We start from the raw sequence: 27403 nt of genomic DNA on the forward strand, positions 1-27403 counted from the left end.
AGGAGTTTAACTTGCCCGAGTTCACACTACTAAGAAGTATTTTAGCCCAGATAATTTGCCTTCAGACCCTTCTGCCTCTCCCAGTTTTCTTTCAAAAACTGTCCCTTCGCTGAATAGGTTTATTTGAATCTTTTGTTGTGTGGATCCTCCAGATTTGCCAGCTCCTCCCTCCTATGCTTCATTGAAGGTATTCTACCTTTAGAATCAAACATGAGATCCAGTCTAATTGAATCCCCAGACTTTGCCCCACCCCATTGCTGTCAATCTCCTAAAGCCACCTGGGAGCCCTCCAGCTCTCTTGTTTGCTCCCACTTTGATTTCTGGACCCCTACGATTCAGCTTTGGAGTGGCTCAATTGTATGAAGGGATACCTTGGGCAACTTACATAAAACAGCTTTCTTCTCCCAAGTTTACATCCCACACGATGTCCTCTTTAGAGAAGGCCCTTTATTGAAACTTTGTCTGCTATCACAAATGACAGCTATGATTTCTTTTGCCATAGCTATACCATCTCTTCAGTCATCCCTCCTTATTGCAAGAAGAGTTCTGTTGTAAATAAAAAGCACCTGACACCTGGCAGACCACATCCTACCCCCTCCACAGCTCCTTTTCACTCTCAGTGATCTGCCAGAGAACCAAGAGGAAATCCCTCCCACCCCCAAGTCACACTGACTCCTGTGACTGCCATCTCTTTGGGAAAGAAGATGAAGAGGCAAACCCCTAGCCTTGGCTCACTTAGAGGAAAGGCCTGTGCATGTGCTCTGAGTAGTTCTGTTACTATTCAGTACTATCCAGTGAAAAACTTGGATGGGCAGAGAATATTTCTAGAAGGATACAAGGACATGTTTATACTGGTTGCCTCAGAAGAGGAAACCTCAGATGTAGCTACAGAGTTAGGGAAGAAGGGACACTTTTCGCTCTACTTTTCTGTGACTTTGGAATTTTGAACCATGTGAATAAGTATTGCCTTCTTCAATTAATTTTTTTTTTTTTTCGAAACAGAGTCTTGCTTTGTTGCCCAGGCTGGAGTACAGTGGCTCAATCTCGAATCACTGCAACCTCTGCCTCCTGGACTCAAGAGATTCTCTTGCCTCAGCCTTCCGAGTAGCTGGGATTACAGGCACGCACCACCACACCTGGCTAATTTTTTTGTCATTTTAATAGAGATGAGGTTGCACCATGTTGTCCAGGTTGGTCTTGAACCCCTGAATTCAAGTGATCCGCCTGCCTCGGCCCCCCAAAGTGCTGGAATTACAGGCATGAACCACCACGCCCAGCCCTAATTAATTTATTTTTAAGTAATTTATTTATTTTGGAGACAAGTTCTCGCTCTGTCCCAGGTTAGAGTGCAGTGGCAAGATCATAGCTCACTGCAGCCTTGAACTCCTGACCGCAAGCCATCCTTCCTCCCACCTCAGCCTCCCAAGTAGCTGGGACTACAGGCATGCACCACCATGCCTGGCTAATTTTTTTTTTTTTTTTACTGTAGAGACAAAGTCTTGCTTTGTTGCTCAGGCTCATCACAAACTGCTGGCCTCAAGCAACACTCCCACCTCAACCTCCCAAAGTGCTGATCTTTAGGAGGGAAGCCAAGATAGAAAGAAAGAAGGAAAGAAACTAAACAATCTGTTGAGCTAAAAGTTGACACTACTGGAAAGGAAGGTTAACTTTTTTATTTACTTCACAAGAATCTGCATTGTGTGAATTAGTTACAGTAAACACTTGTAATTTTTTTTTTTTTTTTTTTTGAGACGGAGTCTCGCTCTGTCACCCAGGCTGGAGTACAGTGGCCGGATCTCAGCTCACTGCAAGCTCTGTCTCCCAGGTTTATGCCATTCTCCTGCCTCAGCCTCCCGAGTAGCTGGGACTACAGGCGCCCGCCACCTCGCCCGGCTAGTTTTTTTGTATTTTGTAGTAGAGACGGGGTTTCACCGTGTTAGCCAGGATGGTCTCGATCTCCTGACCTCGTGATCCGCCCGTCTCGGCCTCCCAAAGTGCTGGGATTACAGGCTTGAGCCACCGCGCCCGGCCACTTGTAATTTTTTTTAATGAAGTGAAGGTCACAGGAGGCTCAGTACTTCCAGGGCTGTGAATGTCATCTAAGGTGCACCTGTCTGATAATAAGGACTCCTGGTACATAGAATGGGAGGCAGTAGCTTCCACTCCAAATGTCACATGACCTCACACAGCTCAGCAATAGAACAGGGCTTTCCACTGTCCTCCCTGCTTCCCTGAAGCTTCACAGGTTTATTTTCCTTCTTCTGCCTTCTACTCCTGTAATAGCAATTAAAGAAGAGGCAGAGACACCAGCAAGGTCTGCCTTTCCCCCTGTTTCCCTTCCTCCCTGTCCCCTTTTGCTCTGGAGTGTCTCCTTTAGATTGTCAGCGGAGCTTATCTTGGAGGTTCAGCAGAAACCTAGGATGACCTTGACTCAAGCCAAGGACACGGTTGTCAAGTGCAGGCGTTTCCAGATTGCTGCTGTTCTGCTCCTGCTCTTTGCAGCTTCTCTTGCTCCTCATACTCTGCAGAACTTGCACGCAGGCTCTGTCTTACGCTCTGTATACCCACTGTTCCTTCTTCACGAGTGGTCGTCTTTCTTTGCTTTGCCCAGGGTATGTCACACACAGCGCTGAAGATCATTTGATTCTCAAAATATCATTGCCAAGCACAATTACTGAGTTTCTTTAATATGCCAGGTATATTTTAGGAGCTGAGCGTGTAGCATGGACAAAAGAGATGGAGTACCTGTTCTCATGGAGTTATATTCTAGAGGTGGGGAAAGGCAATACACAAGAAAATGCCCATAGCTGGGCGTGGTGGCACATGCCTGTAGTCCCAGCTACTAAGGAGCCTGAGACAGAAGAATCACTTGAACCTGGGAGGTGGAAGTCGCAATGAGCCAGATCGCACTACTGCACTCCAGCTTAGGCAACAGAATGAGACTCCATCTCAAAAAAGAAAAGAAAAGACCCAGTAGTAATAAGTGCTGTGATGATGGGAGCCAAATTTTGGTTGAGTGGTCAGGGAAGACTGATCTGAGGAGGCAGTGTTTAAGTTGAGGCAGGAAGGGCACAAAGGAGGCAGCTAGCTACATGTATATCTATGGGTGGATTCCAGGCTAAGATGGCAGATAGTATGCATGCTACTAATTTTGCCCTATCCCAAAACTGCACTAAACAGATTTTCTTTTCTATTCCTTTTCTTTCTTTTTTTAAGTCGTAAAACCATAAGGAAAGGAGAACAGGAGAGGAGAAAAGAGCAACACAATTTTAGAAGCTGAAAAATAGATGGATGAGTGGTAACTGATTTAGCAGACATGAGAAAGCTGAGATCCAACCCAACTTACACTGGAAAAACCTCAAAAGGCTCAGAAACTGCCAGAACCAGGGACCGTCGGGACTGAGGGTGGAGGAGAAGGCTAAAATAAGGAGAACTCAGCGAGAGCAATTTAAGGAGCAGTGAGATCCCTAGATCCCCTCTGTCCTTCCAGCAAAAAAAAACTGGAGGTTTATCTTCTAGAAAGTCTCTGACTTAGAGGATGTCAGGCTTGCTGAGGACACAGGAAATATGGAAATGGGGAGGTCCAGAGGCCAGATGCACAGTGAATGCAGAGACTCCAGCCGTCCTGCCCCATCTGGCTCTCAGATTGCTGGCAAAGTGACTTCTGTCTTCCAGGTAGGAGAGTGGAAGACTTTTTTTTTTTTTTGAGATAGTCTTGCTCTGTTGCCCAGGCTGGAGTGCACTGGCGTGATCTTGGCTCACTGCAACCTCCGCCTCCTGGGTTCCAGAGATTATCCTGCCTCAGCCTCCCAAGTAGCTGGGATTATAGGTGCGCACCACCACGCCCAGCTAATGTTTGTATTTTTAGTAGAGACAGGGTTTCACCATGTTGGCCTGTTTGGTCTCAAACTCCTGACCTCGTGATCCACATGCCTGGCTTCCCGAAGTGCTGGGATTATAGACGTGAGCCACCACGCCCAGCCAGAAGACTTTTCTCCGAGGAATGTTATCAGCCTAGAGGAATGATGCACAGAGTCTAACACTGGAGTTTTCCAAACAAATGGTTGAACAAGGTCACCCCTCAGTGAAGCTCAGGATCAATGTATTGGACACATTCTGTGCACTGCTTCTAATCCTTTTGGTCTGACCTCTTACTCCACCAATATCTGCAGCCACCTTTCCATCAAGTTCTTTACAGCTTTGAAAGGCAAAGGAAAGTCTCCTCTCAGCCCTGAATCCCAAAGCTTCTCTGACATTGTGTGGGCCTGCAGAACCACTCAGCATCAGCATTTAGGCACGTGCAACCTAGGCATTTAGGGAACATCTCTGGGGCCACCTTTGAGGATAAATGTTTTCCTCTGTCATCCCAAGTGGACAATTCTGAGACACATTTCATAAGACTCAAAATATCCCATGGAATGCAGCACAAGTCACCTAAAATGGTGGCCAACTAAGTAACACAGCATTGTATTGACTTTCTCTCTGTCCTTTTTCACCGCCTCAGTCCCTCCCCCCATTTCTGCTTCCTTGTATCAATTCCCAAATGAGCTACCGCCATGTAAATCTTTGTGTTGGGCTCTTCTTTGGAGTTAATACAAGGCCCAATCCTACACTCAAAGCTGAGACGGAGTCTTGCTCTGTCACTCAGGCTGGAGTGCAGTGGCGCGATCTCTGCTCACCGCAGCCTTCACTTCCCCCATTCAAGCAATTCTCCTGACTCAACCTCCTGAGTAGCTGGGATTACAGGCGCATGCCACCATGCCCGGCTGAGGTGGGAGGATTGCTTGAGGCCAGGAATTTGAGACCAGCGTGGCCGACATGGTGAAACCCCGCCTCTACTAAAAATACAAAAATTAGACAGGCGTGCAGGCATGGTGGCACATACCTGTAATCACAGCAAGTTGGGTGGCTGAGGCAAGAGAATGGCTCGAACCCAGGAGGCAGAGTTTGCAGAGCTAAGATCACGCCACTGCACTTCAGCCTGGGCAACACAGCAAGACTGTCAAGAAAGGATGTAAGGAAGGGAGGGAGGGATGGAGGAAGGGAGAGAAGGAAGGAAGGGCAATCTACAGAATGGAAGAAAATATTTGCATATATCTGATAAGGGGTTAATTTTCAAAATATAGGGAAAACCAGGCCCAATGGCTCACGCCTGTCATCCCAACATTTTGGGAGGCCGAGGTGAGTGGATCGCTTGAGGCCAGGAGTTGGAGATCAGCCTGGCCAACATCATGGTGGAACCCTATCTCTACTAAAAATACAAAAATTATCTGGGCATAGTGGCTCACACATGTAGACCCAGCTACTAGGGAAGCTGAGGCAGGAGAATTGCTTGAACTTAGGAGGCAGAGGCTACAGTGAGCTGAGATCACGTCACTGCACTCCAACCTGGACGACAGAGTGAGATTCCATCTCTAAATAAATAAATAAACAAATAAAATATAGGAAGAATTCCTACAGCTCCATAACAGAAATAAAAAATGGCCTGAATTTTTTTTTTTTTTTTTTTTTAAAGACAGAGTTTCACTCTTGTCACCCATGCTGGAGTGCAGTGGCGTGATCTCGGCTCACTGCAACTTCCGCCTCCTGGGTTCAAGCGATTCTCCTGACAAATGGCCTGATTTTTTTTTTTTTTTTTTTTTGAGACAGAGTCTCGCTCTGTCGCCCAGGCTGGAGTGCAGTGGCCGGATCTCAGCTCACTGCAAGCTCCGCCTCCCGGGTTCACACCATTCTCCTGCCTCAGCCTCCCGAGTAGCTGGGACTACAGGCGCCCGCCACCTCGCCCGGCTAGTTTTTTAAATTTTTTTAGTAGAGACGGGGTTTCACCGTGTTAACCAGGATGGTCTCAATCTCCTGACCTCGTGATCCACCCATCTCGGCCTCCCAAAGTGCTGGGATTACAGGCTTGAGCCACCGCGCCCGGCCTGCCTGATTTTTTATATGGGCAAAGGATATGAACAGATATTTCCCCCAAAGAAGGCATACAAATGATCAACAGGTGTATAAAAGATGCTCAACATCATTATCAGAGAAATGCAAATCAAAACTACAGTACGATATTACCTTCTACCTTTTAGGATGGCCTTTTTTTTTTTTTTTTTTGAGACGGAGTCTCGCTCTGTCGCCCAGGCTGGAGTGCAGTGGCCCGATCTCAGCTCACTGCAAGCTCCGCCTCCCGGGTTCACGCCATTCTCCTGCCTCAGCCTCCCGAGTAGCTGGGACTACAGGCGCCCGCCACCTCGCCCGGCTAGTTTTTTGTATTTCTTAATAGAGACGGGGTTTCACCGTGTTAGCCAGGATGGTTTCGATCTCCTGACCTCGTGATCCGCCCGTCTCGGCCTCCGAAAGTGCTGGGATTACAGGCTTGAGCCACCGCGCCCGGCCTTTTTTTTTTTTTTTTTTTTTTTTTTTTTTTGAGAGGGACTCTGTGGCCCAGGCTGGAGTGCAGTGGCACAATCTCAGCTCACTGCAAGCTCCGCCTCCCAGGTTCACTCCATTCTCCTGCCTCAGCCTCCCGAGTAGCTGGGACTACAGGTGCTCGCCACCATGCCTGGCTAATTTTTTTGTATTTTTAGTAGAGACGGGGTTTCACCGTGTTAGCCAGGATGGTCTCGATCTCCTGACCTCGTGATTTGCCTGCCTCAGCCTCCCAAAGTGCTGTGATTACAGGCCCATTATTTTATTAAAAGGTAACTTTGTGGCCAGCAACTTAACATTTTGTTTAATAAACACAGAATGGGCAGGTGCGGTGGCTCATGCCTATAATCCCAGCAATTTGGGAGGCCTAGGCAGGTGGATCGCCTGAGGTTAGGAGTTTGAGACCAGCCTGACCAATATAGCGAAACCTTGTCTCTACTAAAAATACAAAAAGTAGCCGGGCGTGGTGGTGGGCACCTGTGATCAGAACTTCTCAGGAGGCTGAGGCAGGAGAATCCAGGAGGCAGAGGTTGCAGTGAGCTGAGATCGAGCCACTGGACTCCAGCCTGGGTGACAGAGACCCTGTCTCAAAAACAAACAAACAAAAGTAAAATCAGAGTAAGATAACACTACATGCATAGGAGACAGCTGAGCATTTAAAAGACAATGCCAAGTGTTGATAAGGGTGTGGAACTCTCTCATACTTTGCCAATGAACATGCAAAATGGTACAGCTACTTTGGAAATATTTGTCAGTTTCTTATACAGTTAAGTATAGTTACCGCATCACCCTGATCCTAGGTATTTTCTCAAATGGTATAGCTATAACATTCAATACTATTCAACGATAAAAATGAATGAACTATTGATACATGCAATCTGGATGAATCTCATATCTAATTTTGCTGAGTGAAATAAGCCAAACAAAACAGTGCATTCTCTACAATTCCATTTATATGAAATTCTAGAAGATGCAAAATAATAGAAAGCAGATCAGTGCCTGGGAATTGAGAGTGGGAAAGAGATGGAAGGAGGGGATTTCAAAAGGGCATGAGGAAACTTTCAGGGGTAATAATTATATTCACTGTCTGGATCATGGTGATGGTTCCTCAGATATGTATGTCAGAACTTATCAAATTGTACACTTTGAACATGCGCAGCTAATTGTTATCAATTATACATCAGTAAAACGGTTTTATAAAAAATTGCATGGCTGGGTGCAGTGGCTCACACCTATAATCCCAAGACTTTGGGAGGCTGAGGCAGGTGGATCACCTGAGGTCTGGAGTTTGAGACCAGCCTGGAAAACATGGTGAAACCCCATCTCTATTAAAAATGCAAAAATTAGGCCGGGCGTGGTGGCTCACGCCTGTAATCCCAGCACTTTGGGAGGCGGAGGCGGGCAAATCACGAGGTCAGGAGATCGAGACCATCCTGGCTAACATGGTGAAACCCTGTCTCTACCAAAAATACAGAAATTAGTCAGGCGTGGCAGCACACGCCTGTAGTCCCAGCTATTCAGGAGGCTGAGGCAGGAGAATTGCTTGAACCCGGGAGGCAGAGGCTGCAGTGAGCCGAGATCACGCCACTGCACTCCAGCCTGGGCAAAACAGTGAGACTGCCTCAAAAAAAACAAAAAAATTAGCTGGGCATGGTGGCATGCACCTGTAGTCCCAGCTACTCAGGAGGCTGAGGCAGAAGAATTGCTTGAACCCAAGAGGCAGAGGTTGCAGTGAGCTGAGATCATGCCACTGCACTCCAGCCTGGGTGACAGAGCCAGAGTCCATCTCACAGAAAAAAAAAAAAAAAATTGCATACAGGTTGCCTGCAGATATCTCGTGATAAATAAAGAAGAAAAGAAAAATGCATAAGGGTTTGCTTCTTTCCTTGTTTGTCACTGGAGTAGCCTGTGAAGATGGTACTCTTAAATATTTATTCCTATTTCTTTTTTTTTTTTTTACCACACATGTATTTTATTCTTTGACTTTTTGTAATTTTAATTTTTTAAATAGCACCTGGTTCAAAATTCAAAAGGTGCAAAAGGATGAAAAGCCTCTCTCACCTCTATTTTCTTCCATCCAGCACCGCTCCCTGAGAGCAGTTAATGTAGCTAGTTTTCAAAGTATCCTTTCTAAGATATTCCAGATTTTATTATAAGGCACATGCTACTGAGATAAACTAGAATGGGGTTGTATTTTATCTGTTGGCTCAAAGACTTCAGGATCAAGAGCATGTTCAACATCAGACAAATCGTCCTGTACAATCTTTGTGAAGCCACACTATCAGGCTATCAGGTGGAATCCCCACCCTACTGCCACATCCTGCTAAAAATGCGACCGACGATCTCAAATGTTTCTCTCCTCTTTGACGTTTCTCTTGCACCTAACAGTAACCTCTCACCTCTTGTAGCTCTCAGCACCTTCCTGATATTGCATGGTCCCAGCTTTCCTCTGACACCTTTAGCCCTTTCTTTTCCACTCATCTTCCTGATTGCCTTCTGGTTTCCCTCTGACTCTCTATATGAAGATGGTTTCCAGGCGCTGTTCTTGAAGGGCTTCCTAAAAAGTCTTACCGGTTTACAACTATCTACACTAAGGCGTCCTTTATGTCTTTAATTGGTGCTTTGCCAGCTTAATGCATCACCTACTCTGGCCTCAGCCAGACTGTTACTGTCCTGTCATCCTGTCTGGCACACGACTGCCCCCCAAGTTTGCACAGCCCTCCCCACAGCCCTCAAATGTGCACTGCTCACATCTCCGGCTCTGTGCCCATCCCACAGGGCCAGTTCATGCAAACTGTTCGAATTTCTGTCTTCCAAAGTGATTACTTTCCCTCCTTAGGATTTCTACCAGTTAACGCCTATGCTATTTCTAAGAAATTGTTTCTTATCATAAATTATTATCTATTTGAGTACAAGGACTGTATCTCCCTAAGAAGACTCAACCTGGCTTTACTGGAGGTAGAGACCTTGGCTTAGATTTATTTTGTTTACTAATGCACAGCTGTAGATGCTCAAATAACTGAGGGAATGTTTACTATATCAAAATTATCCAACAGGCCATTAAAATACCCAATTGTACATCAAATTCCATTAAATAAATTAGGAGAACTTGATATTGAATGGGCTTCAACATGGTTTCACCAAAGTAAATCACAATTTAAGATATTTTTTATGTAAATATAGGCTTCCATTTATGAGAGCTCCTAAAAAGTAGGATACACCCTGTATGTCAGTGATCAAAAAATAGATTTTGCCCTTGGCACTCTGATAGAATCTCTGGAATGCTGGCATGTTATGTAATAGCCCCTAACCAGCCAGCCAGAAGTATCTCAATCCTGAGAACTCTTTGGTACTTTACTTGGGCTCTTACTATTTTCAGTTTGCAGTACAGTGATTCATTTACAAGTGCCTTCTCCTTACTAGGTGTAGGCACTAGGAAGACAGAGAGTGGTAGCAACAAGTCAAGCGCAAGGACCTTGGCACCATCAGCTTTGGGATCCAAACCTGACTCGGCCATTCCCCGGCTGTCTGACCCCAGCCTGTTCTGACCCCATCAAAACACATGACTAGATGGCCACACGTGGTGGCATGCCCCTGTAGTCCCAACTACATGGGAAGCTGAGGTGGAGGATCACTTAAGCCCAGCAGTTCAAGGCTGTGGTGCACTATGATAATACCTGGGCAATACAATGAGACCCATTCCTACAAAAAACATTTAAAAATTAGCCAGGTGTAGAGGCATGTGCCTGTAGTCCCAGGACTCCCGGGGCTGAGTTGGGAGGATCGCCTGAGCCCAGGAATTCGAAGTTGCAGTGAGCTATGATCACGCCACTTCACTCCAGCCTAGGTGACAGAGCGAGACTCCATCTCTTTTAAAAAATAAAATAAAATAAAAAGATTATATAGAAACCTCCACATTGTCCAATCTATTTGTACAACATTGTCAACCCTCAAAAACCCACTTGGCAGCAAATGAGATGGACTGCGTGGCCTGGAAACTACAGGCTAACTGGAAAGGACTGTTCCTGTTGCAAAATATTGCAGGGTCACAGAACAAGCAAGCCATGGGTCTTTAATTTAAAATCTTTGGCTGGGCACTGTGGCTCACACCTGTAATCCCAGCACTTTGGGAGGACAAGGCTGGCGGATCACTTGGGTCCAGGTGTTCGAGATCAGCCTGGCCAACATGGCGAAACCCCATCTCTACTAAAAATACAAAAAATTATCCCAGCCTGGTGGTGTGCACCTGTAGTTCCAGTTTTTCAGGGAGATCTGAGGCAGGAGGATCACTTGAGCCTGGGAGGTCAAAGCTGCAGTGAGCCCTGATTGCGCCATGGTGCTCCACCCTGGGTGACAGAGTGAGACCCTGTCTCAAAAAATATAAGTAAGGCCGGGCGCACTGGCTCACGCCTGTAATCCCAACACTTTGTGAGGCTGAGACGGGCAGATCACGGGGTCAGGAGTTTGAGACCAGCCTGACCAACATGGCGTAACCCTGTCTCTACTAAAAATACAAAAATTAGTCCGGCGTGGTGATGCACGCCTGTAATCCCAGCTACTCGGGAGGTTGAAGCAGGAGGATCACTTGAACCTGGGAGGCAGAGGTTACAGTGAGCTGAGATCGCTCCATTGCACTCCAGCCTGGGATACAGAGCGAGACTCCATCTCAAAAAATAGTAATAATAATAAATAAATAAAATTAAAATGTGATATTTTGTTCATCAGAGATGTATTGACATTATTTTAACCTTTAAAAATATTACATGCAAATATTATTTGTTTTGATTATTGAGTTTTTTGGTGCCTCACTTGCTTCATCCTAATCCCAGCCCTGCTAGTATCTATAGAATCAGAGAAAGGGGACTCTGGTAACCACGAGCTTTGGTTCTGACTTCAGCTCTGCCATTTACAAGCTTAGAGACTTGGACTCCCTGAGCCTCACCTTCACAACTCCCAGTCATACAGTATGGATGATTATATCTGCCCCATTTTCTTTGCAGGGCAGTTAAATATGAGGGTCAAATGAGATAATGCAGGAAAGAACATTTTTAAAAGAACATTGTGCCATATATGAAAAAGGAGATAATAATTAGCAATAGTTTTTCTTCCAGTTTACTCTTTGAGCAGGGATTAGCAAATCCAGCTTGATCTGTGAGCTCCTGAATCAGACAGGATGGTAACGTTCAGAAACCAGAAACCCTAGGACAACCAACACACCCAGATCTATGCAGCTCCACGGTACTGACTGATGCTGGAGCAAGTCTATGCTAGCACAGTGGCCCTGACCACTACTTCCACCTCTCTGTGATACAGAAATGGGATATATACCCGAAGAGAGAGAGAGAGAGAGATTTTATTGAGATAGAGAGATTATACTATAGCTGATATATTTTTTAGATCCTGAACCCTCTAAATCTCATGTTGAATTGCAATGCCCAGTTTTGGAGGTGGGGCCTGGTGGGAGGTGATTGGATCATGGGGGTGGATCTCTCATGACTTGGTGCTGTCCTTGCAATGGTGAGAGAGTTCTCAGGAGATCTGGTTGTTTGGAAGTGTGTGGTACCTCTCCTCCAACTCTGCCTCTTCTTCCTGCTCTGGCCATGGGATGGGCCTGCTCCTGCTTCACATTCCACCATGAATAAAAGCTCCTTGAGGCCTCCCCAGAAGCCAACTAGATGCTGGTGCCATGATTGTACAGCCTGCAGAACTGTGAGCCAATTAAACTTCTTTACTTTCTAAATTACCCAGTCTCATGTATTCCTTTATAACAAGGCAAGCATGGCCTAAGGCAATATCCTTTACAAACTTTTTCTGACCTGACCGGGCACACTGGCTCACACATGTAATCCCAGCACTTTAGGAGGCCAAGGTGGGCAGATCATTTGAGGCCAGGAGTTCAAGACCAGCAGGGTCAACATGGTGAAACCCTGTCTCTACTAAAAATACAAAAATTAGGCAGGTGTGGTGATGGGTGCCTGTGATCCCAGCTACTCAGAAGGCTGAAGCAGGAAAATCAGTTGAACCTGGGAGGTGAAGGCTGCAGTGAGCTGAGATCATGCCACTGCACTCCGCCTGGGTCACATAGAGAGATTCTGTCTCAAATAAACAAAAAAACAAAGTTTATATGACCAGTGAGCACAGCTGATGTATTTCAGGCCTGAACTAACTATTTCCAGATTGTAGGCTTTTGCCCAGGAAATAAGCATAACTTTAAGTGGGCCAACACCTCCTCCATTTGTTTCTTAACAATGTCATTACTTTTGTATAATCGTTATACTCACACTATATCAAGTTTTAAAGTACAGATTGTGGGCTGGGCATGGTGGCTCATGCCTATAATTCCAGCCGAGTTGGGTGGATCACCTGAGGTCAGGGATTCCAGACCAGTATGGCCAACATGGCGAAACCCCATCTCTACCAAAAATACAAAAATTAGCCAGGTATGGTAGCACATACCTATGATCCCAGGTACTTAGGAGGCTGAGGCAGGAAAATCACTTGAGCCCGGGAGAGAGAAGTTGCAGTGAGTCGAGATCATGCCAGTGAACCGAGATCACTCTGGGTAACAGAGTAAGACTCTGTCTCTAAATAAAATAAAATAACAATTTTATGTATTAATAAAATTAATACATAAATTTAATAAAATAGATTGTGGAGTGGTCATTAGGGATCCTCCTAAAGCCTTCTTGTAGCATTAATTTACTTGTTTCTTGCACAATTACGTAATTTATTTGTGGTATTTCACTGGTCTTTCATTAAAACAGTGTTATTCTTCATGGTGGCTCACACCTGCAATCCCAGCACTTTGGGAGGCCAAGGCGGGCGGATCACGAGGTCAGGAGATCGAGACCATCCTGGCTAACACGGTGAAACCCCATCTCTACTAAAAATACAAAAAAAATTGCTGGGCATGGTTGGGGGCACCTGTAGTCCCAGCTACTCGGGAGGTTGAGGCCGGAGAATGGTGTGAACCCGGGAGGTGGAGCTTCAGTGAGCACAGATCGTGCCACTGTGCTCCAACCTGGGCGACAGAGCAAGACTCTGTCTCAAAAAACAAGAACAAAAACAAAGACAAAAACTAAACAGTGTTATTCTGGTTACCTATTTTAGGTAATTTTTTTTTTTTTTTTTTGTCATAGCAGTTAAGATCAACAGTGGTAAAAAGTTTACTTTTGGAGGCAATCTTGTTTTCCTTCTTTGGTTTATTTAAAATGACCAAAGGTTTTCAAAGTTTATGAACCAGTGTTCCAAAGCCTTTTGTAATATTTGGAGAAAGTTTTAAACTGCATATATGGAACGTAATATAATTCTTCGCAACTTTCCTGTGTTGATATTTCTTCACCCTAGAATTTTGGGGTTTGTTTTTGCTGCTTTCATAAGCAGGTGCCATATACAATGCAAAATGAAAGGATCACTGAAGCCGGGGACAGTGGCTCATACCTGTAATCCCAGCACTTTGGGAGGCTGAGGCAGGTGGATCACTTGAGGTCAGGAGTCCAAGAACAGCCTGACCAAGATGGTGAAACCCTGTCTGTACTAAAAATACAAAAATTAGCCAGGCATGGCGGTGTATGCTTGTTAGTTCAGCTACTTGGGAGGAGGATTGCTTGAACCCAGGAGGCTGAGGTTGCAGTGAGCCAACATCATGCCACTGCACTCCAGCCTGGGTGACAGAGTGAGACTGTCTCATCATTGAGATAACATACTTTGTGATTATTGTCCAAAGTACCTGCATCAGTCAGTACCTGCTCCACTTTGCCTTTATTTTTTAAATTTTAATTTTAATTTTTGGAGACAGGGTCTTGCTGTGTCACCCATGCTTGAATGTAGTGATGTGATCACAGCTCACTGCACACATTGCCTTTAAAACAGACTGCCTGCTCCAACCTGAGGTCAGCTTTTTCTCTACACTCCGTCTCAAGAGTGAAAGAACACAGTTGTCAAAGACATACACTTTGTATATACCTTTATTCTCACTTTATTTCAGTGTATGTCATTACCAGTTTGCATGTCTGTAGTGGGTATTTGAGGCATTGGCCACTCAAGCATCCATTCACTTGAATTTGCTATGGGGAAAATCCTGCCTCTTTGGAGACTGTTCAGTGATAGTCATATTTCCCCACTCTATGCCAGCACATGAATCAAAGTTAGCTACTCAGTCATCCTTCCCTCTCTCTCCCTTCTTGCAGTTGAATCTTACTACGCTTTTAATGTCTGTAGAATCTGTACTGATGACACATCTTTCATTTATATTTTCACATCTTTTTTATGGATCAGTCTAGCTAGGGTTTTATCAACTTTGTTGATCTTCTCAAGGCTCCAAGTTTAACTTTGTTAATTGTCTCTCTTGTTTGTTTTCTATTTCATTGATTACTACTCCATCCTTATTATTTTATTCCTTCTATGTACCTCCTTAGGTTGACATTGCTCTTAAGATAGAAACTTCACTCATTAATTTTAGGCCATTCTTCGTCTTCTTTTTTCTTTTTTTTGTTTTGAGACAGAGTCTCGCTCTGTCACCCAGCCTAGAGTGCAGTGGCGCAATCTCGGCTCACTGCAAGCTCCGCCTCCTGGGTTCACGCCATTCTCCTGCCTCAGCCTCCCGAGTAGCTGGGACAACAGGCACTCGCCACCACGCCTGGCTAATTTTTTTGTATTTTTAGTAGAGACGGGGTTTCACCGTGTTAGCCAGGATGGTCTTGATCTCCTGAACTTGTGATCCGCCTGCCTTGGCCTCCCAAAGTGCTGGGATTACAGGTGTGAGCCACTGTGCCTGGCCTCTTTTTTTTAATTCTTTTTTTTTTTTTTTTTGAGACAGAGTCTCCCAATGTCACTTGGCCTGGAGTGCAGTGGCAAGGTGGCATGATCTCAGCTCACTGCAACTTCTGTCTCCCGGGCTCAAGTGATTCTCCTGCCTCAGCCTCCCAAGTAGCTGGGATTACAGGCACCTGCCACCATGTCCACCTAATTTTTTGTTTTTGTTTTTGTTTTTGTTTTTTTTGGGATGGAGTCTCGCTTTGTCGCCCAGGCTGGAGTGCTGTGGCGCGATCTCAGCTCACTGCAAGCTCCCCCTCCCGGGTTCACGCCATTCTCCTGCCTCAGCCTCCCAGTAGCTGGGACTACAGGCGCCCGCCACCACGCCCGACTAATTTTTTTTTGTATTTTTAGTAGAGATGGGGTTTCACTATATTGGCCAGGCTGGTCTCAGACTCCTGACCTTGTGATCCTTCTGCCTCAGCCTCCCAAAGTGCTGGGATTACAGGCATGAGCCACCACACCTGACTAAAATTCAGCATTTTTTTTTTTTTTTTTGAGATGGACTCTCACTCTGTCACCCAGGCTAGATGGAGTGCAGTGGCACGATCTTGGCTCACTGCAACCTCTGCCTCCTGGGTTCAAGAGATCCTCATGCCTCAGCCTCCTAAGTAGCTGGGGCTATAGGCAAGCACTACCACCCCCAGCTAATTTTTGTATTTTTAGTAGAGATGGAGTTTTGCCACGTTGGCCAGACTGGTCTCGAACTCCTGACCAAAAGTGATCTGCCCACCTCGGCCTCCCAAAGTGCTGGGATTATAGACATGAGCCACCACGCTTGGCTTTAGGCCTTTCTTCTTTTTTAATATAATCACTTAAAGCACAAATTTCCCTGTGAGTACTACTTTGAATGCATCCTAAATTTTTTTTTTTTTTTTGTAGCGGCAAGATCTCAATGTGTCGCTCAGGCTGGTCTCGAACTCCTGGACTCAAGTGATACGCCCACCTTGGCCACCTAAAGTTCTGGGATTACAAACATGAGCCATCACCACCAGCCCCATATTTTTTATATGCTGTATTTATTATCATTCATTTTGAAATTTTTTTTTTTTTTTTTTTTTGAGACGGAGTCTCACTCTGTCACCCAGGCTGGAGAACAGTGGCATGATCTCGGCTCACTGCTAACTCTATCTCCTGGGTTCACACCATTCTCCTGCCTTGGCCTCCCGAGTAGCTGGGACTATAGGCACCCACCACCACGCCCGGCTAATTTTTTGTAGTTTTAGTAGAAACAGAGTTTCCCCGTGTTAGCCAGGATGGTCTCCATCTCCTGACCTCGTGATCTGCCTACCTCAGCCTCTCAAAGTGCTGGGATTACAGGCGTGAGCCACCACCCTTGGCCCACACCAGCTAATTCTTAAGTTTTTTTGTAGAGATGGAGGAATCTTGCTATGTTGTTTAGGCTGATCTCGAACTCCCAAGCACAAGCAATCCTCCCACCTCAGCCTCCCAAAGTGACGGGATTACAGGTGTGAGCCACCATGCCTAGCCAACTGTATATCTTTTACCAAATTTGAGAAGCCATTATTTGTTCAAATGTTTTTTTCTACCTTCTTTAAAACATTTCCTTCCTCATACCAACCTGGGTGATGGAGTGAGACTCTGTCTCAAAAAATAAAAATAAAATAAAAATTTCCTTCCTTTTGGGATTCCAATTACCTGTATTTAGACTTATTGATACTGTTGTACAGCTTCCTTTTCTATTTTTTTGGTCTTTATTTTTCAGATTGCATACTCTACTGTTATATCTTCAAGTTAGCTGACTCTCTGTCATCTTCATCCTACTATTAACCCCATTCAGTGAATTTTTCATTGATTTATTTAAATTTTTTTGAGATGGAATCTCACTCTGTCACCCAGACCGTAGTGTAGAAACATTTTCAATTATAAAATTTCTTCCAGCTCTTTTTCATACTTCTCTGATGAGATTTTCTATGTGTTCATTCATTCCAAATATAGTTTCCTTTACTTAATGGAACATGGTTATATTGGCTGCTATAAGGTTCTTGTCTGAAAATTCCAACATGTGGAGTCACTCAGAATTGTTCTCTATTGATGACTTTTTTCTGTGAGAATGGATTGCATTTTCCTAGTTCTTCATCTATTGAGTGATTGTTATTGTATCCTGGAATTTATGATGCTATTTTGTGGAAACCCTGGTTATATCTCCCCAGAGATTACTGTTCATTTTGTTTTAACTGACACTTACTTTGGAGAGATTCAAACTGCAAATTCCAACTTGCCCACAGTGGGCAGTAGTTCAAGTCTCACTTCTGTTCTTTTAGCCATAAATGCAAGTTGTTTTGAATCTGTTACACTTGAGTATGGTTCGGGAGTCAGCCTAAGACTTGGGCAAACTGTAAATAGATTTGGGAGCTCCCCTTTTCTGACTCTTTGTGGTCTGAGATTCCCCCTTCATTTTCTGATGGCCATGGTGGCCTTGGGATTTGTTCGCTGGTTCCTTGGCCCAAAAAGTTGGTAGGCTTTCCACTGAAGTTACAACTACCCTGTTCCACAAAATGACAGTCTTTTTTCTGGCCAAAATCACACACAAAAAGGGAAACCCATCTTGAATCAGTTCCTTTAAGTTTCAAATCCTCTTCAAAATCTGCCTACTTTTGTTAACTCTCCAGAAACACTGGTTGGTTTCTTTTGCATTTTGCCCATCATCTCTACTTATCTTGGTGGGGGGACAGTCTGTTAGGCTCTTACTCTGCTATAGTTGAAGTGGAATTTTCTTTCTGTTGAATTTTTTTCATTGACAAATAAATTCTATATATTTATGAGCCGGGCACAGTGGCTCATGCTTGTAATCCCAGCAGTTTAGGAGGCCAAGGCCAGCGGATCACGAGGTCAGGAGTTTGAGACCAACCTGGCCAACATGGTGAAACCCTGTCTGTACTAAGAAAATTAGCTAGGGTGTGGTGGTGCACCTGTAGTCCCAGCTACTTGGGAGGCTGAGGCAGAAGAATCACCTGAACCTGGGAGGTGGAGGTTGCAGTGAGCTGAGATCATGCCATTGCACTCCAGCCTGGGCGACAGAGCAAGACTCTGTTTCCAAAAAAAAAAAAAATCTATATATTTGTGGTGTACATGATGTTTTGATATACATATAGATACTTTGTGGGATTGCTAAATCAAGCTAATTACCATATTCATTACTTCACATATTTATATTTATGTGGTGAGAACATTTAAAATTTACTCTTTTAGCAATTTTCAAGTATATAATACATTGGTCTTAATTATAGTCACCATGTTGTACAATAAATCTTCGAGAATTAGTCCCTATGTCTAACTGAAATGTTGTATCCTTCAACCAACATCTCTTTAACCCCCTACCCCACTCCAGTTGAATACTGAGCAGATACCTAAAAGATTGAAAAGGGCTGTAACTCATTCATCCCAGAAACAATGTTCTAAGGAGATGGAGCTCCAGACTCCCAGCACCTCCACATTCTTGTCTTTTTAGAGTCTGGACCTTCAGACTTCCCTTGGATCAGGTGCATTCCTACATATTCTTTCTTTCCTTCTTTCTTTCTTTCTCTTTTTTTTTTTTTTTTTTGATGGAGTCTCGCTTTGTCGCCCAGGCTGGAGCGCAGTGGTGCGATCTCCGCGCACTGAAAGCTCCGCCTTCAGGGTTCACACCGTTCTCCTGCCTCAGCCTCCCGAGTAGCTGGGACTACAGGCGCCCGCCACCACGCCCGGCTAATTTTTTGTATTTTTAGTAGAGACGGGGTTTCACCGTGTTAGCCAGGATGGTTTCGATCTCCTGACTTCGTGATACGCCCGCCTCGGCCTCCCAAAGTGCTGGGATTAAGTGAGCCACCACGCCCGGCCTTTTTTTTTTTTTTTTTTTTTTTTTTCTTTTTTGAGACGGAGTTTCCATCTTGTCACCCAGGCTGAAGTGCAGTGGTGCAATCTCGGCTCACCGCAACCTCCGCCTCCCAGGTTCAAGAGATTCTCCTGCCTCAGCCTCCGGAGTAGCTGGGATTACAAGCATGCTAATTTTGTATTTTTAGTAGAGATGGGGTTTCTCCATGTTGGTTAGGCTGTTTTTTGTGTTTTTTGTTTTGTTTTGTTCTTTGTTTTTGGCAGAGTCTCACTCTGTCGCCCAGGCTGGAGTGCAGTGGTGCGATCTCGGCTCACTGCAAGCTCCGCCTCCCAGGGCCAGATCCTGCCTCAGCCTCCCCAGTAGCTGGGACTACAGGCGCCTGCCAGCACGCCTCGCTAATTTTTTTTTTGTATTTTTTTAGTAGAGACGGGGTTTCACCGTGTTAGCCAGGATGGTCTCGATCTCCTGACCTCGTGATCCACCCGCCTCGGCCTCCCAAAGTGCTGGGATTACAGGCATGAGCCACCGCACCTGACCATATTCTTTCAATAAATCCCTTTTTGGTTTCCAACCACATCAGGTTTCTGTGGCTTACAACGAATGATATACTATCGTGCTTATCGGTCCAACTAGACTCTGAGCACTTTGAGGGCAGGTACTCTATCCTTTTGCCTTGGTGTTCTTTGACCCCTCAGCCCTGCTGCTTTCCTTTCCAGGCCACAGAGGCAGCCCCAACTGTACAGAAGCACTGAGAATACAGAACAAGTAGGTGACAAGAACCTTGCCCTAGATAATCTGCCATCTAGATAAGGTAGCAAGATTGGCATTTACTAAATGATTGTGGCTAATACAAAGCAGAATGTGATTCAGTATCGAAATCGGAGGCTCACTAATAAGGTCACTGTGGGGTCCAGAAGCAGAAAGATCAGGGTGGGTTCCCTAGGACATTCTCTAGCGGAGTTTCTTAGAGAAGCTGTGAAGACCTGGGTGAGAAGAGGCAGATGATCTGCAGGGAATAGCAGGGCTGCAATCAGTCTCCCTAAACCATACTTTCGAAAAGTCAAATTTTTAAAGTTAATGTGTTGACTGGGCAGAGTGGCTCACGCCTGTAATCCTAGCACTTTGGGAGGCCAAGGTGGGCAGATCACAAGGTCAGGAGATCGAGACCATCCTGGCTAACACGGTGAAATCCCATCTCCATTAAAAATACAAAAACAAAATTAGCTGGGCATGGTGGCGGGCGCCTATACTCCCAGCTACTCAGGAGGCTGAGGCAGGAGAATGGCGTGAATCCGGGAGGCGAAGCTTGCAGTGAGCCGAGGTTGTGCCATTGCACCCCAGCCTGGGTGACAGAGCGAGACTCTGTCTCAAAAAAAAAAAAAAAAAAAAAACTGTGGCTGGCCAGGCGCAGTGGCTCATGCCTGTAATCCCATTACTTTGGGAGGCTGAGGCAGGTGGATCACGAGGTCGGGAGATCAAGTGGCGCATGCCTGTACTCCCAGCTACTCAAAAGGCTGAGGCAGGAGAATTGCTTGAACCTGGGAGATGGGAGATGGAGGTTACAGTAAGCTGAGATTGTGCCACTGCACTCCAACCTGGCGACAGAGTGAGACTCCGTCTCAAAAACAAAACAAAACAAAACAACAACAAAAAATAAAAACAAAAAACCACGGCCTCCAAAAAGGAACAGAAGAGAGGTCTGGAAATGAGAAAGTTCTGTTGGGTCTTGGTTTCCAAGAGCAGGGGTAGGTTTTTAAATACCAGAGGAGGAAGAAGAATAGAAGTGTCGGTGTGTGGCTGAGCAGCCCCTCTTTCCCTTGATGAAGAATCAAGAGGGCTAATGTCTCAAGCCTGGGAGAGTGAAGAAAAAAAAAAAAGGAACGATGTGGGTTAACGGATGTGCTAACTAACTTGGTCATGGTAATCATTTCACAATGTATATGTATATCAAATAGTCATGTTGCACACTTTAGGTTATACAATATATTTGTCAGTTATATCTCAGTAAAGCTGAAAACAATAACAACAAAAACAGCCCAAGGCTGGGTGCGGTGGCTCATGCCTGTAATCCCAGCATTTTGGGAGGTTAAGGCAGGCATATTGCTTGAGCCCAGGAGTTCAAGACCAGCCTTGACAACATAGAAAGACCCCATTTTTACAAAAAATAAAAAAAGTAGCCAGGCGAGGTAGCATGTGCCTGTAATTCCAGCTACTCAGGAGGCTGAGGTGGGAAGATCTTGAGCCCAGGAGTTCAAGACCAGCCTTGACAACATAGGAAGACCCCATTTTTACAAAAAATAAGAAAAGTAGCCAGGCGTGGTAGCATGTGTCTGTAATTCCAGCTACTTAGGAGGCTGAGGTGGGAAGATCTTGAGCCCAGGAGCTCGAGGCTGCAGTGAGCCATGATCATGCTACTGCACTTCGGCCTGGGCAACAGGGCTAGGGACAGAGGTAGATCTTTTAGGTTCTGGAAGGAGACCACACTTTCATGACTAGGAAGAACCTAGGGTCATTCTAAAGGCTTAAATTTGGGGGAATTTAGCTCTCCTGTGTAAATGGACAATTGGACATTTGCAGTGCTATTTTGTGAGCATGAGTGTTTTCTATGAACCAGGCATATATAAATGGTGACTGACCTTCCTGATCATTCTTCAAGTGGCAACTGCTCTCTCTAGGGAGATAATTTTCCCAGGATCAACACAGAAGGTCAAATCAAGCAAACCAAAGTAGAGCATTTCCCCCCAAGGTGACTTAGGCATATGAGGAAGGTCCATCTGTGACCCTATAAGACACATGTGCCACAACTGCTTTGTATGAAACTGTATCTGCTTTTTTCACTAATGGTGGTAAAACACACACAACATAAAATTTACCATCTTCACCATTTTTAAGTGCACACTTCAGTGGCATGCAGTACATTCACATTGTTGCGCTACCATGTATCTGCTTTTTTTTTTCTTTTTCTGAGACAGAGTCTTGCTCTGCTGCCCAGGCTGGAGTGCAGTGGCATGATCTTTATGGGCAGGGGAGGGAAAGGGAGCAAAGAACAGAGGTGGATTGGTGGAACCCAGGTGATGTTTTTCTGCAGTTTAGCTTTGAGAGAGATGAAGCTGAAACAAAATCAGGGTAGAAGTGATTTCTCTCTGCGGAAGAGGGGCTTTTTATAAGGCAACTGGAAGGCAAGTTGTAGGTGTCCTGCTGGTACTGCTTCAATGGAGCACATGGAGATTGTTCCTGTGGCGCACACAGACCAGAGAGGAGGGCTGTGGGAGCTCCAGGGGAGGCAGGGGCTCTGTTGGCTGAGCTGCCTCAGGAGCTTGAAATGCAATTATTATACAAAGAAAATGTTTGTTGTAAATGGAAATTATTTTATAAAAAATTCACTAAGGCCGGGCGCGGTGGCTCAAGCCTGTAATCCCAGCACTTTGGGAGGCCGAGACGGGCGGATCACGAGGTCAAGACCATCCTGGCTAACACGGTGAAACCCCGTCTCTGCTAAAAAATACAAAAAACTAGCCGGTTGCGGTGGCGGGCGCCTGTAGTCCCAACTACTCGGGAGGCTGAGGCAGGAGAATGGCGTAAACCTGGGAGGCGGAGCTTGCAGTGAGCTGAGATCTGGCCACTGCACTCCAGCCTGGGCAGCAGAGCCAGACTCTGTCTCAAAAAAAAAAAAAAAAAAAAAAAAAATTCACTAAAAGCAGTATGTAGTGTATCTAATTAGGTAATAAAAAAATTTTAAAGGTATGTATTCTCTTTGAAAAGCTCTACAAGTATTTTTCCTTGTCCCCTTTCTGTAAGATTTGTCAGTAATGTTATTCTATTTTAAGGTCATAAATATCCAAACTGAAGTGATTTCCTGTTTCTGGTATCAAACTAGCTTTCAAACTCATCACCAAAATTCCTTCCTTGTATTTTAAAAGACAACAGAATAGGAAATTTCCGAAGTAGCTTTGAATGATTCAAATTACCTTTGGTGGCCAGGCTTGGTGGCTCAAGCTGGTAATCACAGTGCTTTGGGAGGCCAAGGCAGGCGGATCACTTGAGCCTGGGAATTTGAGACCAGCCTGGGCAACATGGCGAAACCTCATCTCCATAAAAAAAAAATAATAAAGTTTTTTTCTTTTGTTTTGTTTTGTTGAGACAGAGTCTTGCTCTGTTGCCCAGGCTGGAGTGCAGTGGCACAATCTCGGCTCACAGCAACCTCCGCCTCCCGGGTTCATGCCATTCTCCTGCCTCAGCCTCCCGCGTAGGTGGGACTACAGGTGCCCACCACCACGCCCGGCTAATTTTTTTGTATTTTTAGTAGGGGTTTTCACCGTGTTAGCCAGGATGGTCTCGATCTCCTGACCTCGTGATCCGCCCGCCTCCATCTCCTAAAGTGCTGGGTATATAGGCATGAGCCACTGTGCCCAGCCATTTTTTTTTTTTTAAGGAAAAGAACAAATTACCTTTGGTTAAAGCATTTTTATACGTATGATTTACTATTTATGATTGACCATTGGTTGTTTCAAAAGCAAACAAAATAAAGACAAAATCTACACAACAGGACTTCACTTTAAAAAAAAAACTGCTAGGCTCAAATGATCCTCCTGCCTCAGCCTCTCAAGTAGCCCAGACTAAAGGTGTGCACCACCGCACCCAGCAGGGCTTCAATCCTTACTCTGATACTATAATCCTTCCATGATTAGATTTCATCATGAAACTCTTCCTTTGAGTTGGCTGTCTTTTGTATTCTGTGAAGTGGCACATTTTAAAAAATGTTTCTGTATCCAGAGAGCTAGGAAAAAGGGTCCTGGACAACTCCTGATGGTGGGGCTAAACATTTGGAAAGACGATTATTCTTCCAATCTGTTAAATTCCAGCATATTTGTTTAAAACTTTATTAAAACAAACCTCTCCAGCTCATTCAAATGAAATTATAACTTTTTAAAATAGCTTTTATGGAGAAAATGCTCATGAAAATAAAGACCAAACAGGTCAGGCGCGGTGGCTCACGCCTGTAATCCCAGCACTTTGGGAGGCCAACGCGGGCAGATCACCTGAGGTACAGAGTTCGAGACCAACCTGACCAAAATGGAGAAAACCCATCTCTACTAAAAATACAAAATTAGCTGGGCGTGGTGTCGCATGCCTGTAATCCCACCTACTCCGGAGGCTGAGGCAGGAGAATGACTTGAACACAGGAGGCGAAGGTTGCTGTGAGCCAAGATCTCACCATTGCACACCAGCCTGGGCAACAAGAGGGAAACTCCATCTCAAATAAATAAATAAATAAAATAAAGACCAAATAAACGTAGTTTAGTCTGGGGATGAGTTAGGGGGAAATTTGAATGTTGGATTACTGCTTCTTTTACAGAGGCCTCTGAAACTTCTAGTCCTAGATTGTGATTCTAAATCAGCAATTCTCAAATTTTCTAAGGGTAATCTAGTTACCTTCACTTGGTATACAGACAAATGGAAGATAAAATACATCTTCAAGGCCAGGCACGGTGGCTCACGCCTGTCATTCGAGCACTTTGAGAGGCTGAGGCAAGTGGATCATGAGGTCAGGAGTTCAAGACCAGCCTGGCCAACATAGTGAAACCTCGTCTCTACTAAAAATACAAAAATTAGCCAGACATGGTGGTGCACAACTGTAGTCCCAGGTACTCGGAAGGCTGAATCGCTTGAACCTGGGAGGCAAAAGTTGCAGTGAGCCAAGATTGCACCACTGCACTCCAGTCTGGGCAATAGAGTGAGACTCCATCTAAGAAAAAAAAAAAATCTTCAAACCATGTCATTAAGGAGCCTGTTGTTTCTTTACACGATAACTACATAAAAACTTCTGTTTATTCATTAGCAAAGCAAAAAAAAAAAGTTATTACTTAAAAATCATAAGTTGAATAAATTTCCAAAACCTTTTCCTTAGTTTAAAAAAAAAAAACTAATATATGCTTTTGAGAGGCAAAGCCAGCTGCACTTCCTGGGTGGAGGGGGGACTTGGAACTTTTCCCACTAGCTAAAGGATTGTAAACACACCAATGAGCGCTCTGTGTCTAGCTAAAGGTTTGTAAACACACCAATCAGCATTCTGTAAAAATGCACCAATCAGCACTCTGTAAAATGGACCAACCAGCAGGACATGGGTGGGGCCAAATAAGGGAATAAAAGCTGTCCACCGGGTCTCAGGCTGTTGAAGCTTTGTTTTTTTGCTCTCTGCAGTAAGTCTTAATGGTGCTCACTCTTTGGGTCTGCACTACCTTTATGAGCTGTAACACTTACCATGAAGGTCTACAGCTTCCCTCCTGAAGTCAGCCAGACCACCAACCCCGCAGCTTCACTCCTGAAGTCAGTCAGACCAGGAACCCACCAGGAGGAACAAACAACTCTGGACCTGCCACCTCTAAGAGCTGTAACACGCACTGTGAAGGTCTGCAGTTTCACTCCTGAAGTCAGCAAGACCTCGAACCCACCAGAAAGAAGAAATTCCGAACACATCTGAGCATCTAAAGGAACAAGTTCTGGACACACCATCTTTAAGTAGTGTAACACTCACCACAAGGGTCCGCAAGTCAGGGAGACCAAGAACCCACCGGAAGGAACCAATTCCGGACACACTTTCAAGTCTCATTAGTTTCCTAGCGTGATTGTAGCAATGTACCACAGGCAGTGGTTTAACAAGGGAAATGTATCGTCTTGAAGTTCTGAAGATCAGAAGTCTGTGACCAGTGTGTGGGCAGGGTTGGTTCCTTCTGAGGCTGTGAGGAAGAGTCGTTTGCATGCCTCTGCCCCTAGCTTCTGGTGTTTTTTTTGTTTTGTTTTGTTTTTTTTGGAGACAGTCTCGCTCTGTCACCCAGGCTGGAATGCAGTGGCGCGATCTCGACCTACTGCAACCTCCACCTCCTGGGTTCAAGCAAGTCTCCTGCCTCAGACTCCAAAGTTGCTGGGATTACAGGCTCCTGCCACCACCCCTGGCTGATGTTTGTATTTTTAGTAGAGACGGGTTTTCATCATGTTGGCCAGGCTGGTCTCGAACTCCTGACCTCAGGTGATTTGCCTGCCTTGGCCTCCCAAAGTGCTGGGATTACAGGCGTGAACCACTGTGCCCAGCCGCATCTGGTGGTTTGCTGTCTTTGGTGTTCCTTGATTTGTAGAAGCGTCACCCCTATCTCTGCCTTCCTCTTTACAAAGCATTATCTCTGTGAGCAGTGTTTATGTCCAAATTTCCCCTTTTGATAAGGACCCCAGTTATATCGGAGTAGGTGTCCACCCTACTCCAGTATGACCTCATCTTAACTAACTACATTTGCAATTTCCAAATATTTTCCAAGAAAGTCACATTCTGAGGTCACTGGGAGTTAGGATTTCTACATATAAATATCAGGGGGAGGGTGGCAGTGATACAGTTTAACCCAAGACATCTGTGAATACATTTTTCTTACCAGATAACTGTAATGCATTGTCCAAATGAAAGACCTACACTCTCTGGACCTCAGAGGACTCATTACTTAGGAAAGGTGATTGTGACTACTCTCATTCCCACAACAATGGGTCTTTAGGAGCCCAAGAACTGACCTGTCTTACTGAATAGGCTGAGAGGAAAGCACGTCCAACTTTATGTCTGCCCAGAAAAGTACCTGGAAGCAGGACTGTCCCCTCCCCTTACCACCAATGCCAGTGGAGTAGAGTGCTTTGTTTCATTCAACTGTCACACTTGTGTATAAGCTGCACTTCATTACCAACACAGCAGTGGTTACCTAAATGGTTCCATCCCCATTGCTCTGATCACATGGCTCCCACCGCCCACCCTCCCAGTACATGGGCAGTTGTCATTCCAGGTTCTCATATCTAGCTTGATGATATTCTTCCTCTGATTTAGTGGCATTCTGGCCAATGAATGCCTCCAGCCCTCCTTTTCCAAGGTCCTGCCTTGTTCTCCCAAGATTAAAAAGGCGCAAACATGATGTTTTAGCTCAGGCCTCCATAACACCACCAGATGATGGGTGCTTTTAAATACACATTCAGCAGTTCCTCCTATCTTAGAGCCTATTAGACCTAAAACGCTCCCACAAACATAATGTCAAAGCTCTACAAAATGCATTTCTAATTCTTAGAATGAAATTAACTGAAATCCAACTTTTGGAGCAGTGTATTCGTGTAGCCAGTGAACTAGCCACAGCAACGTTCCAGCAGGGACTGCGCTCACAGATGAATGCTGTCAACATCTTACAATATACTTAACAAAACCCAGTAGACTACGTACTCAGAGACAAACTTTCAGGGCCATGGGAACATGGGCTGAGAGGGGCCTTTAAAAGAAAAGAAGACTAGGTGCCTTCTTGGATGTGTGATATGGGA

General features: G+C 45.0%; 1 long non-coding RNA gene across 1 annotated transcript in view; it reads right to left on the reverse strand.

Annotated features, from left to right (window-relative positions):
- LOC139364371 (uncharacterized) overlaps positions 1–25770 on the reverse strand; it is a 31274-nt gene extending 5504 nt beyond the window's left edge. The window contains exon 1 of the long non-coding RNA XR_011626109.1: positions 25602–25770. This is a non-coding gene — a long non-coding RNA (uncharacterized lncRNA). The remainder of the gene's footprint in view (positions 1–25601) is intronic.
- Positions 25771–27403: the final 1633 nt, after the last annotated feature.

The sequence above is a fragment of the Macaca nemestrina genome, chromosome 7, assembly GCF_043159975.1.
Source record: "Macaca nemestrina isolate mMacNem1 chromosome 7, mMacNem.hap1, whole genome shotgun sequence".
Classification (NCBI taxonomy): Eukaryota; Metazoa; Chordata; class Mammalia; order Primates; family Cercopithecidae; genus Macaca; species Macaca nemestrina.